Source organism: Brassica oleracea, chromosome C9 (assembly GCF_000695525.1).
Source record: "Brassica oleracea var. oleracea cultivar TO1000 chromosome C9, BOL, whole genome shotgun sequence".
NCBI classification, from domain to species: Eukaryota; Viridiplantae; Streptophyta; class Magnoliopsida; order Brassicales; family Brassicaceae; genus Brassica; species Brassica oleracea.
In genome coordinates this window covers 40851174-40868130 of record NC_027756.1, presented here as the reverse complement: position 1 = coordinate 40868130, position 16957 = coordinate 40851174, and positions in this window count along the sequence as shown.

Below are 16957 nucleotides of genomic sequence, written 5' to 3'. Positions count from 1 at the left end.
GGAGAAGAAAACAACTATGGAAAAAAATAACTGCAAAACAAGATAAATTTTTTAAAAAACATAGAAAAGAATTAAAGTCATATTTTTGTAGGCTTCCAATGAAGTCTGCTTAAACTTTGTGGTTTAGTAAACTTCATATGAAGTCTACTAGCTTTAGTAAACTTCTTTGGAAGTCTACACTGTATGATAATTTTCAGATCTGAAAAAATCTATTCATTTTGAAATTTGAAAATAATTTTAAATCTGAAAATACTTTTCAAAATAGAATTTATAAGATAAACTAGTAGCAAATTAATGCACAGAGCTTGATCTATAAATTTATTTGAATATAAACATATAAATACATATTTAAAATCTCTTAATCTAAAACTTACATTTTTAGAGGATAAATGAAATCCATGAGTGATAATACCTACAAAAAAAATAATATTTTTAGAAATAAATAACATAAAAATACACATTTAAAAGCTATAGATCTAAAACTTACATTTTTTAAAGGAGAATATGAAAACCATGAATCATAATATCTAAAATGACAAGATAACATTGTGAGAAAGACTTGAGAAAATTTTAGAGAGAAAGAAGACAAATGAGAGAGTTTTTGAAAGAATTGAGATAATTTTAGGGAGAAGGAAGATAGTTTTAGAGAGAAGGGAGAGAGTCTTAAAAACTTGTGCAGCCACTTTAGAGAGAAACTGTATTAATTTTGTTTATATAGAGAGACAAAAATGTAACTAGGTTAAAATTTACGATGCTGTAGACCAGAGTGTAGACTCCAAAATAAGTCTATAAGGTAGACTTTGTAGGAAGTCTATATATATGTAGACTTCGTTTATTACGTGTAGACTTCCGAAGAATAAAAATTTTAATAATTTTAATATATGATTTACTAAATTTATTTCTTTATTTTTTAGTAGTTATAGTTTATGATTTAATTTTTTTTACTTTCAAGGATCTTAACTTAGTTTAAATATAATGATTTTTTGTAAAAAAAAAAATTGAAAAATATAGACTAAAAAGACGTCTTCAAATAAATAGACTTTATTGTAGGTCTATGATACCCTAAACCACAAATTTCAAACCCTAAATGTTTTGCTTGATAATCAAAAAGTCTCAATTATACAAAATATAAACTACTAAACATTAATATGCAGATTTAAGTTAATAAAACAAAATCAAAAAAAAATCTAAAATCTAACCCTATGAAATCAACCACTAAAAGACATAACATGTTAGAACCTTTTGTTTCTAAACTATGAACATTGTCTAACACATGATAACCAAATTAGTATATATTCTTCAAAATTGTTCAATTATATGAAATTTTAATTTATTTACTTCATATTATCCATTATATTGATGATTAGTTAAAAATATCATAATAATTATTTTTATACATTTTCAAAATTAAATTATTAGATCAAATTAGAGTGTAGACTCCAAAATAAGTCTATAAGGTAGACTTTGTAGGAAGTCTATATATATGTAGACTTCGTTTATTACGTGTAGACTTCCGAAGAATAAAAACGTAAAATATATTTCTGTTTTTTTGTTTGGTCATAAGGGTTAAATAGTACTTTCACTATCCCTTTAGGTTGGCTTTGCATTTGACTGAAAGTGGGATACACTTTTAGGTTTGACTTGAATATTTAGGTTGTTTTTAGCAAATGTCCCTTAGTTTTATTCTATTATTTGGTATACATAAAATAGATCTCATATACTTTAAATGTGGGTTTAGATATAATTTTACTAAATCTCATCAAAATATATTAAGTATTAAGAAATATAATGGTGATTCCATTATGAATGTAAAACAAACAATACACTGGTTTGTTTATATTTATATAAAATGTATATACATATAAATTATTAATTTATAATTTTAATGTAATCATATATTTACATAGGTTTTTCTAAAAAAGATTATCTTATTATTTTATCGATTTGTGTCAAATTTTGAACCGATCCAACTTGGGACCGGAAAAATTTATTGATTTATGATGTTTATTAATTTATAGAGTTTCTACTGTATTATATATATAATAAAAGATCTATAAATTAATAATATTGGGACGATGATAATTTCTTAATTTATAGAGTTATTAATTTAAAGACAATTTTCCTTTTTACATTTCTAGTTTTGCAATATAGTTTCTTAAAAGGTTGAAAGCATTTTGTTTCACAATATTATATATATTATTTAAACTTAACAGATTTGAATTTATTTTATTTTAATTAGATTGTTAGATATATTTATGTATGTTAAATATGTATTATAGAATACAAATGAGTTATATAAATAATTAGATAAAGTAACATCAAAATATTGAAATGAAAAATAAAATTAGAGATGAAATTCATTTTGAATACAAATAAACAATAAATCCTTTATATATATATATATATATATATATATCTACATATATGGTAACTATTAACTTATAGTTTTAATGGGACCATATATTTAGTTAAGAGTTTTGAAAAATATTATTATTTTATTGAATAATGTCATATTTTACAAAGGCCGGGCTTAGAATCACAGAAATTTATTAATTTAAAATGTTTATTAATTTATCGAGTATTAATTTATAGAGTTTTTAATATACATATTGCATGTTACGTGTATACTATTGATAAAAATTGTGACAAACAACCTTCAAATAATGTATCAAAAAATTTTCAATTCACAAAAATATATAATCCAGTATCTATGTAGGACATAAGTAAATAAGTAATTTAAAGACTATAATCATAGGCTCGTAGCATTTGTTATCTTCTCCACTCCCCAACATTCACCAGATCATATTTTTCTTTTCACCAGCTCATTTTCTTTCACCAACTCCTATTTGTTTCAAAATTAAACTCATACATGAATTTTCATTAAAAACTCATATATGAAATATGGTAAATGACAAATATATAAAAGTTATGTATATATAATGCTTATCTGCTTCTTCTTATTGATTTTTTTTTTGGAAAAATCTTCTTATTGATGTTTCCGACTGTATACTTACCTATAGTGATAACTCCGTAGTTGTGAATCGTCTTCTTTAATAGATTCGAGGGATACTATTGGAAATTTGAGAGACGGAAAAGGGACACGATGGTCGGTGTGTTTTAGCTTTCTTTATCATGCCGACCGTGAAAGCAAAGTTCATTTTTTCCTTTCTAATTTCAGAAAGCAAAATATATCTTTGCTCAAGATTATGGTTTCAGTTTTAGTAATGAAGTTTTGGTAATGTGTTATTATTAATTAAGCAAGACCCGTTTGTACTGTATCATAAAGCAGCTTGTTCGATATTCAATTCTCATAATACCTTATTTTGCATGGACAACTACCGCATATACATTCTGAAAAAAAATCGTATAAAGTATAAACTATGACGATCACTCCCTAAAATTAGTTTGAAAAGAAACAATAACAATAATGAAATATACAGATTGGATTAAAACAGGCCGGATAAATCAATAATCTTAAGTGATGTACTATACTTTACGATGTGTTCTTTTAAATCGGTTGCATACTACAGAGTACAGACTACACATATCCAAAACAAATATGATTCTTAAGATTTTTATCTGACAGGTCGATGACATATCTTCACACGTATCTTTTGAAGGGGTTGCTTACATTTACAATGATATCTATCTTTATGGCATCTTCCGACATAAGATAAATGCAAAAAGTTTTGCTGTTTTTGGCACTGAATGCCTGTACATTACTCGATTTGACCCCATCTCCATATTTTATTTAAAACCATTTGGCCATTTTCAATGAAAGTATCTTATAGTTTTTTTCATTAAAAATAGAAAAAACTCTTAAAAAGAAAAGAGCGATGAAAAACGGTTTATTAAAGAAGAAATTCCACTCTAGATGGTGCCTATCACCATGCTGGCTTATGGCTCTGGAAAAGTTTAACACCTTTGCTGGCTTTGTGTACTACCTGGTGCAAGTGAATATTAATTAACCCTCTAGATGACAAAAAAGAAGAAGAAGAAACTCCACTAATTCATTTTTGAAACCCAAATAACACATGCATCTTTTGCAATGGTTTTTTTTTATGATCAAAGCAATGGTTTAATGTACAAAAATAAATAAAATACAACATTAAAACTATTGTTGAGAAACTTAGACAACCTTTCACTATTGTGGATGCTCTTGCTATTCAAAAAGTTTATACGTGCTCTCTATAATATATATATATATATATATGTTTGTGTATGTGTGTTTGTTGATCAATTTGGATATATACAAAATTATATAATGTATATATATTCAGAACATTACATAATTATATATTTAGAATTTAGCTATCGTCGGTCACAGTTTGGACCACCAATATTTTGGAAAGGATTCAACCACAATTCGAAGATGTATATATCGCTATATCAATAATTCAATATTAACTTATACTCCTGTTTCATAATAATTGTCATTCTAACATTTTTTTTGTTACAAAAAAATGCCATTTTATAATTTCAATGCATTATACTTATTTTCAATTGAAAATTAATTGCAAACTACATTGATTTTATAAATAATTTTATTTATCTCAAATATTATTAGTCAAAGAAGTGTAATTAATAACAACTTACATATATTTCAACAACTTTTTTATTTTGTGTGAAAAATGTCATTGTAACACTTATTTAGAAACGGAATGAATATAATCTTGAAACAGTTTTATAAACAACATATCAGTTGATGTAAAAAACATCGGTTGGCGTTAATGGTGTCAGAATCAATGTACGCGGTAATTGGATTATTTAGCTAATCACACGATTGAATCATTTAATAATGAAATTAAGATGCGGAATTGTCAGAATCAATATAAGCAGTGGTAAGTAAAATATGTTAGATATGTTGTTAGCGAAATGGGTCTTGTACTCTTGTTTAAATAAAAAAAATTAGTCACTTCCGATCCATCCGGTTTAGAAAGTAGAACCGCGTCTTGGCATCAGAACCATCAACATCGAACAAGTTAATTTATAGTCCCTAAACCCTTTGATTCACGTCACCTTGCGTCTCAATTCATGCAGAAAGCGTCACGCCTTACGTCGGCTAAAATACACGTATTCCACATTTATAGTATATGATAAACAGTTGAAATTTCTGTATGAAAAGCAGTTACTTGTTTCAATGAACCTTAATTTGATTTACAACAGATCCTTATATATTCTGAAGTTTAAATTAGTATAGGTCGCAATGTCAGATGCCCACCCAAACATATGATACAATTACATCCAAAGTCTAGCAAAAAAACCATACAATCACATGCATGCATTTGTAACAAAGTTTTTAGGGTCCCCTATTTTTTTTTTAGTACCATGGTTGTATTGCCAAGTTTAACTCGGATCTAGATGTTGTGTGAGCCTTCACAAAAAAGTATACTATAACATAAATTCAAAAAGATTAAAATATTATTATTATTTTTTGGCAACAAACGGTTATTCTATTACTCAAACTTGAGGTAGTCTGGGAAGCCAGAACACAATAGAACAACCAATAAAACATAAAGGTCTATGAAAAGAACGTGCATTCCTAGCTAACAAATCTGCAATCTCATTATGCGTCCTTGGAAAGTAGCTGATCTTGAATTCCGAAAAACACAACCGAAGAATTTGAATGATTTCCAGCTCAGTTCAGAAGTTGGGCCAAGCTTGTGGCTGTTCCATCATTGCAATCAGATCCTTGCAGTCCGTCCCAAACCTCTGACAGGTCGAGTGTTGTATCATGCTCTCCACTGCCCATTGTAACGCTTCCAGTTCTGAGTGTAAAGCTGTCTCCCGCCTCCTCAAGTTACTTGACCCCATGAGTTGAATCTTCCCCATTGTATCCTTCCAAACCCATCCCATTTCACTATACTGAGCGGTGGAGGTCCATGAACCATCCACCATACAAATATTACCCAAGCTTAAGGCTTGTGTTTCTTCAGCAGTCTGTGCATGTGACGGGACCGGTACATTGTCTCTTGCATTGTACCAAGCTTGACACTCACTCTCTGCATACCTGACTAGTTTCAATGGGTCTCTGTCTATTCCTCTAAACAACTTATCGTTTCTAGCTTTCCAGATGTACCAAATTATCCAAGGATAATGATCTCTATCATCCTCTGGCTACATAATACCATTCTTTCTCCAAAAAAGATAGTCCATATTAGCATAAATACTAGATACCGGAAATATTTGAGAGCTCGACGGCGTTGATGATAGTTCCCATGCTTGTAAGGCCGGTGGACACTCAAAGATAGCATGAGTAACAGTCTTGGCGCTCAAAAATATTAATTTCTAACTAGTAATGCTAGCCGTTTATAGACGTAATAAATCTCAATATTCTTTATATATATTGATAATGATTTCATGAATGAAAAACTAACAAATTGATAAACAAAATGTGTTAACCCAAAGGCAAAAATGATTACCGAAATGTTTTTTTTTTTGAAAAAAATGATTAGCGAAATGTTTCTGTAAGATAGTATACAATCTTAACAAGTATCGTAGGTTTTAACTATAAGCAATCGTTGACACATACACACATAATTTCTTGACCATAACTTGGGCGAGCTATGCTATGTAAGTAAGAAATGAATTGTAAATCGACGAACAACGTAGATAGTGGTCATTTTAAGCTGTTTTCTTTTATAAGGCGATAGAGAAATAATTAAATGAGCCCATTTTTGTTAGAAACAATTACATCCAAAAGCAGTTTTATGTTTTTTATAACATAATAGGACAGTTTACACTACTAACACACTTTCTCCTAACAGCTTCCTTTTTATCTCAACTAACTACTCCTAACTAGTCATATCCTAACTAACACGCTTGCTAACTCTTCCTAACTAAATGATGATATTAGCGGGAACAATCCTCCACCACACATCCCTCTTCCATATCAACGGCCCATATCGCTTCTGAATTTGTTGACAAGACTTATATCTGTCTCATTTTATAACCATTGGATTTGCTTTTGTACTTTTTGCTTTGACTGCCCATATCACTTGTTCTTAAGAAAGACAAATTCATCTCTATCTGTTTCTTTCACGGTTGATCTGGAATTCGCATTACTCCTTAAATAGGAGGTTTGTTTGCTAAATCACACTTAACCTATCTGATTTACCAACTAACTCACTTCCTAATCTATTTTCTCGCAGATTCCCCATGGCTGATCATTGCATGGTCATATCGAGAGAATGGACCTCCGTTGGCTTTCTATGAAATTTTGCAATCGACCAGAAGAAGATGTCAAGGATTGTATCCGTTCAGGGCGGAATGTCGTTGCTTGAATTACAAAACAATGTCGCGAAAGAGTTCTTCACTTTCACGGATCCGGCTCCTCTGGTTGTCTTGAGTTATTGGCCACCTAACACCAAAGAACTTGCCATCGAAATTACAACACCACCGATTATACTGACCAACTACTGGTCGTATCCTTCTTCTTCCATCACTTTGTAGTTCACAGTAGTATGAATTTGTTTGTTACTTTTGATACAAAAGGAGACAAACCGCAACTGAGCAAAGTTGATGAGAATCCTCAACCTTTCGCAACACCTAACCAACCTATCAAGCCTAACTTCAACTCTTTTTGCCCTCTTTCATCAGTTTCCTCCAAAATCCCCATCTTTTCCCTTTTTGATGAAGATGAACTCCTTCAAGACACTCCCCTACAACAACAAGATGAGAAAATGCCCCTTATGTCTGGTGGTCCATCTCCTTCAACCGGACCCTCCAAAATCTATAGATTCTCTGTCTAAGAGAATCGAGATGAGAACACGTCCGTGTGTACATTGGTATTTCATGTACACATGTACGCCTAGATGAGAACACGTTCGTGTGTACATTGGTAAAATGCCTCTAATAGCGAGGGGAGAACACATCTGTCTGTACATTAGTGTTTCATGTACACATGTACGCCTAGTTAATGTACAACTACATTTTGCACACACACTTATGTACATTTCAGCCATTTGTTTACTCATATGTACTCATAATTGCATGTATACTTGTACATCGTCATATCTAATGTACAGCTCCGTTTGCTCACAAACTTATTTTCACTTTAACCATTCATTTCCACAGATTAAAACCGCCTTCCCTCATCTACTATATACACATCAATACTCAATTGATTCGTAATCATTATAGAAGCCTCCTGCGGAAATTTACTCCTATTTTTAAGAACATGTCATGTGTATATTGTTATTTTCATGTACACATGTACACACATCTATTGTTATTTTCATATACACTTGTATTCTAACAACATACGTACTCATATACATACAACAATCTACATAGTCTTCATGTACGCTACATCTCGATTGTACAAATTTTCAGTATACACCCGAGCCAAGTTGATGAGAATCCTCAACCTTTCGCAACACCTAACCAACTTATCAAGCCTAACTTCAACTCTTTTCGCCCTCTTTCATCAGTTTCCTCCAAAATCCCCATCTTTTCCCTTTTTGATGAAGATGAACTCCTTCAAGACACGCCCCTACAACAACAAGATGAGAAAATGCCCCTTCTGTTTGGTGGTCCACCTCCTGCAACTGGACCCTCCAAAATCCATTGATTCTCTGTCGAAGAGAATCAAGATGAGAACACGTCCATGTGTACATTGGTATTTCATGTACACATGTACGCCTAGATGAGAACACGTTCGTGTGTACACTGGTAAAATGCCTCCAACAGCGAGGTGAGAACACGTCTGTCTGTACATCAGTGTTTCATGTACACATGTACGCCTAGTTAATGTACAACTACATTTTGCACACACACTTATGTACATTTCAGCCATTTGTTTACTCATATGTACTCATAATTGCATGTATACATGTACATCGTCATATCTAATGTACAGCTCCGTTTACTCACAAACTTATTTTCACTTTAACCATTCATTTCCACAGACTAGAACCGCCTTCCCTCATCTACTATATACACATCAATACTCAATTAATTCGTAATCATTATAGAAGCCTCCCGCGGAAATTTACTCATATATTTTAAGAACATGTCTATGTGTATATTGTTATTTTCATGTACACATGTACACACATCTATTATTATTTTCATGTACACTTGTATTCTAACAACATATGTACTCATATACATACAACAATCTACATAGTCTTCATGTACATTTGTATACTAACAACATATGTACTCAATTAATTTGTCAAGTTCTTCGTCGTCCCAAACACCCCACCCATCTTCCTGGCTCCCACTAATGTCCATCATTGGTTTCACAAGCAGCTGAACCCAAAAAAAAAAACACTTTTTTAGTACATATGTACACTGGATAAGTCGTACATACATACACTAACTCGCATGGCTCCACAACCAATAGAATATGTACACTACATTCTATGTACACCAGTACAGTTGAACTAAGAGTACACACAGACAAAAACCCAATTGGCTTACCCCAGGATCGTGCTCAGCCTTTCGAACAGTCGCCAAATTCAGCCCAACATGCTGTGGTAATGTCTTCTCAGGGTAGTTCAACAAGGTTACAGTATCGTCGCCCCCTACAGGTTTCAGCAACTGTGGTATGGCTTGGAATGCAACAAGTTGCAAAGCCAAAGGGAAATCCAACCATCTTTACAGTCTACTGCCTAAGCTTCTTGCAGAAAACTCCAATAGGGTCTTCACACTTACCAATCACCTTGGGCTGTGGCTTCAGAGTGCTAATTGTCCATAGAAAAGACTCTCGGCCCCACAGAAGTGCAAAGAACTTCTTCAAATTTTTCACAAGCTTAACATATTTCAGAGTCGGTGTAGGTTTCTACGCCATAGCCACCAAAACTCCATCGACAATAACTATCAGACAAAGCCTCATTTTCCTCGACTCATGCATCTTATCATCACCCTCCACCAACGCTATAAGATCTTCTATAGTGGCATCTCTGTTGTTTCCAATCAACCTATCTCAATATTCATAGTTTTCCTCTTTTTGTGGGAGTTGATACTCAATGCTATAACCATCTTCAAACTCTCCGCACGGTAACCCGGTAACTTCTCCAAAGTCAACCAAAGAGAAACGTAATGGTTCCCCACCAAAAACCGGCACCATCTCGTACTTCTTCTTCGTCACCACTTGCCTCATCATCTATGTACGACTTTCCCCATCGAAAGCCTACGTACAGGTATCTGGAAGAGACTTCCAAAACAAGATCCCATTAACCTTGCCATCTTCGGGGTTCCGTTAAGAACATCCTTGGACCACAATAGACGATCTACGGTCGAATAAATATTCACCCTCTTGCTTGGGAACCGATCAGTAGCAAGAAGCATCTCCGGTTGCCTTTTGCGTACATCCTCAACATCGACCACCTTTGCGATGAAAACAAAAATCAGAGACAAAAAAGCCAAAAGGAAATAACACCAACAAACTAGTCAATCTTATGACAGCAAACTAACCATCAGCATTCTCCTTCCCACGCCTGATGCGTCACGTAGGCATCTATGCCGCACAATCTTCTCTGTGATTTTACTCTTCGGAAATCGACGCCGTAGCTATTCTCCCCTTCGTCGCCTCTTCGGTTTCTCTATCGGATCTCAGTAAAAGTACAGAAAAGTTAATTAAATAATTACACATCCGGTAATTAATTGTGATTTTATCTCCACACGGATTCACTACTTATTTTAAAATTTTAAAATCCTAATCAGGTCAATTTTGGCCCAACCAGAACTAAAGCACTTGTTATCTTTTTCTAAAGGCAAATCTTGACTTTTCACATATAAACTGCTCTAGTAGCAGCAATTGCCCTATTCTGTAAAAAAAACATAGAAAGCCCTGCAGTGTTAATAACTCTTTTTGTTATGAATGATTGCTCGTTTTGACTGTTGACTGTAGCGTGAAAATAAGTACTAGTATAAAAAAACTTGGGTAGAGTCTAATCAGAGCCGTGCGAGCAATAGCTGCCCAATGCGATAGAAAAATACATTTTTTTATGAATCTAAAATTATAAAAGCTACTGTAGTTTAGTTTAGCAGAACCATAGAACACATCATTTTTCATCTAAAATGTAACAAAACCATAGAACAAATCATTTACCCGGATTTTAGGGAAAACAATTGTTTCCATGTTTTGTTTGGTTTCTTAAAAAACCATGCATGTTTTCATTCTAATATATGTTTTTGGCTTTTTGGTTACCCATAAAACTATTAATGAGGCTATGTTAAATAGTTTTTTTATATAATATCTAATTAAGCGAAATAAAACATAAGAAATGCTTTTAAACTTTTTAAATATACATGCCCTTAAGCCAAGTTACAAAAAGAAATTGATGCCCTGGATCAATGTTTATTTTTTCCAAAATATATAGTGGTAACTTTTGTTTGTTACTGTTTTTTTCTTAAAGAAAAGGTCTCGTTTGTTACTATTATAAGCTTTGGATTGGTCGATTGATGTGAAGTTTTAAACCATAGATCTAAAATATTTTTAAAATAGCAGGTAATCTTTTTTTTTCGTCAACAGCAGGTGATCTATTATCTAGGTCTGAGATTTCAGATATTCGGATCGAGTTCAGATAAAATCCATCAGAGTCCAAATCTTTCAAATAAATGAATTCTCTATCTAATAGATACTTGGTAGATTTTGGTTTGGATTTCGGGTCGGATACCACCGGTTCCGAATACTCATTTATTATGTAAATCATATACATATTTACTAACTAAAATAATTTACGTGTAAATTGACGTGGTTCAATAGTTACATACTCTACTTTTAGTGTGACCAATCCGGAGGTTCGAGTCCCTAAAATGCTAATTTTATAAAAAAAAATTAATATTGAAATACTATATATATATTTACAATATAGAAAAATACATATAAGTTGAATTGGTCCAGTGGTAACATATCCACTTTTCTACCTATCGGTTCGAGTTGTGGTGATGACACTTTTTCTAATATTATGGGTTTTAGGCTATATCCATTTTTGTTAAAATGGGTACCCGATCGGGTTTCAGGTAATAACCAGAACCGATCCGATACCCACGGGTATTAGAAGCAATGACCTATCTGATAATATGACCATATCCGAAACCGAACCAAACCGGTCTACTTCGGGTCGGATCCGGTTCGGGTAAACGGTTTCGGTTAAAAGTCTCAGCCCTACTATTATCCATGACGCGTTTTAATTATTTACATAGGGTGAGATATTTCAGTTCTCAGAGATCTCTAGAAACAAAAGAATTATAAAGAACAATTTTTCTTTATTGCTTTAGAAACTATTTAAAACTAAAGCTCTCAATATTTCTCTTAGAACTCTTATCTCAATCTTATGGAATACCTCTCTATTAGATCTTTATTTATATGAAATATAATTTCCTTTAACATGTGGAATATGTAAAACACAAACCTAATCTAAATAGAAAACTTCTTTTTTCTATTTCTAGGTTTTCTTATTATGTTTATCTTAACATATTAAACATCTAATATTATGTTAAGTTTGCACAAGATTGGAATTATCCAACATTCACCCCTTCATTTCAACTTGAATTAGGAAGATCAATTTCTTGAACGCCGATTAGGCTTCTTATTTGCTTGAACTTAATCATCAAGTAATCCTTCTTCACCACACCATGGTGTGAATCCACCCATTGGAATCACATCTTTCTCAAGGTTAGACTGGATTCTCTCCTCGCTTCCGTACCGCCGCTTCTTAGAATTGACCCAGTTCTTGTAGAACCTTCTCCTGACCTCTTCACTTAAGTTACGATAACCTCTTCTTAGACTAAAGCTCACTGCAACGATAACTCTGGTCACGTCCGCCATCTTGCGTATGTGATCTCTGGTAAGGATGTCGGCCTTCTGCTCAACACCCGACACATTTATCTCTGGTTCTTCTTCAATCTTTGAGATCTTCAAATTTGCCTCCATTGGAATTTGAGTTGTGTTACACGCTTCCATCTTTGTGTCACACATGATTCCTTGAGCATACCTCTCTTTTTTATTCTGATTCCGTCTGCACCTTGAATCACCTCTATGCCAAGGTAGTACGTTAGCTTACCTAGATCTGACCTCTAGAACTTCTTAGACATCTCCTCCTTGAATTGCTTAATCACCTTAAGCGAAGTTTCTGTCACAAATAGATCATTAACGTAGATGGCTATGATCAAAATGTCTCCTCCTTCATTCTTGCGGTACACTGATGGTTCCTTCATACACTTCTTAAATGTCATCTTGTTGAGAACCTGGTCGAATTTCACATTCCATGCCCTGGGTGTTTGGCGTAACACATACAACGTCTTGTGTAACACACAAACTCGATCCTTTTCTTCTTTCTTCCCAGAGCCAATCGGGTCTATCTACAAGCTCTCATATCTTGTTTCTTGTGATAGATTTCAACTCGGCTGCCATAGCTTCAACCCAATTTTCTTCACAAAAAAGATTGAGCTCATCTGAGGCAAACTCTCCTCCTTATCGGTGCGAAAAGTTTTGATGGTTGACCCGGTCTTCTTCTCTAAACTCTCTTTAAACCTTTTGAATCGATCGAAAGGTTTTGATGGTTGACCCGGTCTTCTTCTCTAAACTCTCTTTAAACCTCACTCTTCTCCTTCAATAGCATAACCCATATATACCTAGAGAAGTCATCGATCAAGACAAAGAAATACTTATTATTTGCTGGCGTTGGTGGTGTGATTGGTCCACAAAAATATCTATCCAATAACTCTAATGGCTTTGTCGCACGAAACATGGCCTTGGTCAGGAATGAATGTCTGATCTACTTTTCTGCGAGACATGCATCACACACGCTTTCTTTGTGTGTTACACACGACATTCCTACGACCATCTCCTTCCTTACCACGTTGTTCATCACTCCATATTTTATATGTCCTAGTCGAGCATGTCACCTCCATGTAGCATCTTCATCCCTTACATGTAAACACTCCAGGTAGCTTATCTCCATAGGGGTCTTGTAGAGACGGTTTGGAGATATTGTGACATGAACTAGCAACCTTCCATGCGAATCTGCGAGCGTTAAGTAGACATCTTTCATGTTAACCTCACATCTGTTTTCTGTTGCTTGCCCAAGACTCAATATGTTGTACTTCAGGTCGGGTATGTAGTATATGTCTTTGAATGCCTTCTTCTCTACAGTCTTGTACACAAAGGTAAGCCACACCCTTTCCTTCAATGTCGACACACGATCCATCACCAAACTTCACATTTTCTTTGGTGTTAAGATTCAAACTCGAAAAGAACTCCTTGTTTCCCGTCATGTGATTACTCGCTCCATTATCCAAATACCAAACACTTGTATTGCTTTTGTCAATATCAAGATTCTTTGGAATCACCTTATCTTTGTTCAAGAACACCACCTCATGTACATATAGTGCATTGGTCTTTTCTATCTCGTTTAGGTTGGTTTCTTGATTCTTTTCTGTCTTCTCAGGACAGACAGTTGCGTAGTGACCATGCTTGTCACATCTCCAACATATCAGCTTTGAAAGATTCTTATTCGAGTTGTTATCTTCGCTGTGTGACGCACGGTTTTGGTTGTGTAACCTAACTCGACCTCTGCCTCTACCGTTATGTCCTCTTCCTCTACCACATGAATTCTCATAGCCCCTCTGACTATGCTCTTCATTGTTCAAAAACATCAGCTTGTCTGGGTCTTCTTTCTGAGTTTCTTTTCCTATACACTCCTCGTACGCCTTAAGCCTTCCAACTATATCCTCAAAACCGTCGAGTTGAGGTCTAGGACTTGCTCAATTGATGCTACGATCTGATGTACTTGTGTCTCAGAAGATCCTTCAACAACTTCTTAACCATCTTGGATTCTTCTATGTTCTCTCCCAACGAGGCTGCTTTGGATTATAGGCTCAATATCTTCCCCGTGAAGTCATCGACCGTATCGTTATCATCCATCTTTAACCTATCAAACTCCGTCATCAACATCTGAACCTTCCTTAGACGATCAGCTCCTAGGTGTTGTGACTTGATGGCGTTCCAGATCTCTTTTGATGTGGTTTGTTCTCCCACCTGGAGAATCAAAGTCTCTGGACATATTGAAACAAAAGAGCTATCGCAACATCGTTCTTCTTTTGATCATCTGAACCGGGTTCGATCGTGTCCTACACTGCATGAACACGGAGTAGAACCTTCATCCTCAGAGTCGGTCCTAGAGGTGTGGGGGCCCTATTCAAATTTCTTTTTAATTTAAAATTAAAGATATTTTTAGTGATTTTTAGTAAAAATTAATGTAAATTTCTTTAAAATATAAAGTTCGAAGTTTACTAACATATTTTATTTTAATTATATTATTAAACTTGTACATATTATATAACATAGAATACATTAACAATTTTATTACTATATAAACTATTTCTTACTTTATATATTTAACACTATTTAATAATATAAATACACCTATATATACAAATATTTTTTTTTAAAAAGGGGGCCCCACCAAATGGGGGTCCCATTCAAATGTTTCGAAACATACCCACAAGCCCGACTCTGTTCATCCTCATCGACCAAAATGTGTAGTTTCTCGATGTCAACATCAGACATTGGATGGATGCAGATCCAAGGTCTTTTGTGCGCGGAGCCCTAGTCACGTCCGCCATCTTGTTTACCCAATCTCTTGTTCACAAGCACCATGATCTTAAGATACAACTTAAACTTAGATCGAGTCTCCAACCTGAGACTCTTATACCAATTCACATCTTAGAGATCTCTAGAAACAAAAAAATTATAAAGAACAACTTTTCTTTATTGCTTTAGAAACTACTCAAAACTAAAACTCTTAATATTTTTCTTATAACTCTTATCTAAATCGTATGGAATACATATCCATTATATCTCTATTTATATGAAAAACAATTTCCGTTAACATATGAGATATGAAAAACACAAACATAACCTAAATAGAAAAATTTATTTTCCTACTTTTAGGTTTCTTTATTATATTTATATTAACATATTAAATATCTAATAATATGTTAAGTTAGAATTATCCAATAATAGGCTACTCATCTCACAAAAAAAAAAGAGATGATGATGAATCCACTGAATACTGAACAATTACATGTCAATTCGTCTAAAAAGGTGATTTAAAAATGAAATTCCAAGAAAAAAAATAGATCTAGCCAACTTAAAAGTAAGAAAAATTAACTAAATAAGAGAACATGTTGTTAAAGAAATTTATCCACTACTTTGGACAAAACCTAAGAGATAAATCATTATGAACTCTTCGGCTTTTATTTTTAGAATTTTTATTCGTTTTCAATTTAATTTTGTTTTCGGCCGGACTATTTTTTCTCCCTCTTTTCAGTTAATATTTTATTAACAAAATCTCGTAAACCTAATCTAAGTTCAACAGTACAGTTTTTTTTTTTTTTTTTCCAGCTATTTTTATTATTTAATAAAAGGCCAAGCCCAAACAAAAAGGATCCAAACATGACATCCATGGACCCAAAAACACAAACCTAAGACCCAACGAAAAAAAGGGTAACAAATCCAAGGCCCAACAACAAACCACACAAACCCAAACTAAAACAACACGGTAAGACACACCATTTACCCTCACGCAACGCGTTTAATGCGTAAGTGGACACGTGTTGATTCCTCAGACAACGAGGAACACGTATCCAACGGCCGTCACGTCTTCACCGCCAAGAGGTTCGGCGCCGGAGGAAACTGAAGCTTTTCACCGGAGAGAATCCGATAACAACTTGATGACGAAACCTCTTCACCCCTCATACGAACCGGAAACAAGCCGTTCCACCATGAACAGCCATCACCACATCTCGAGCCTCTTAGAAAACATTTACGGATCTACGAAAACTACAAGGAATCTTAAACCGCCTACAATCGATTCATCTCCACCTAGAAGAGACGTCGGAGATAGAGATCGAGAGGCTGGGAAAACAACTGAAGCTCTATTTCGAAATCCTAGAGATCCGGCGGCGCAAGGCTTAAGGCCTCCACACCCCAGAGTCATAA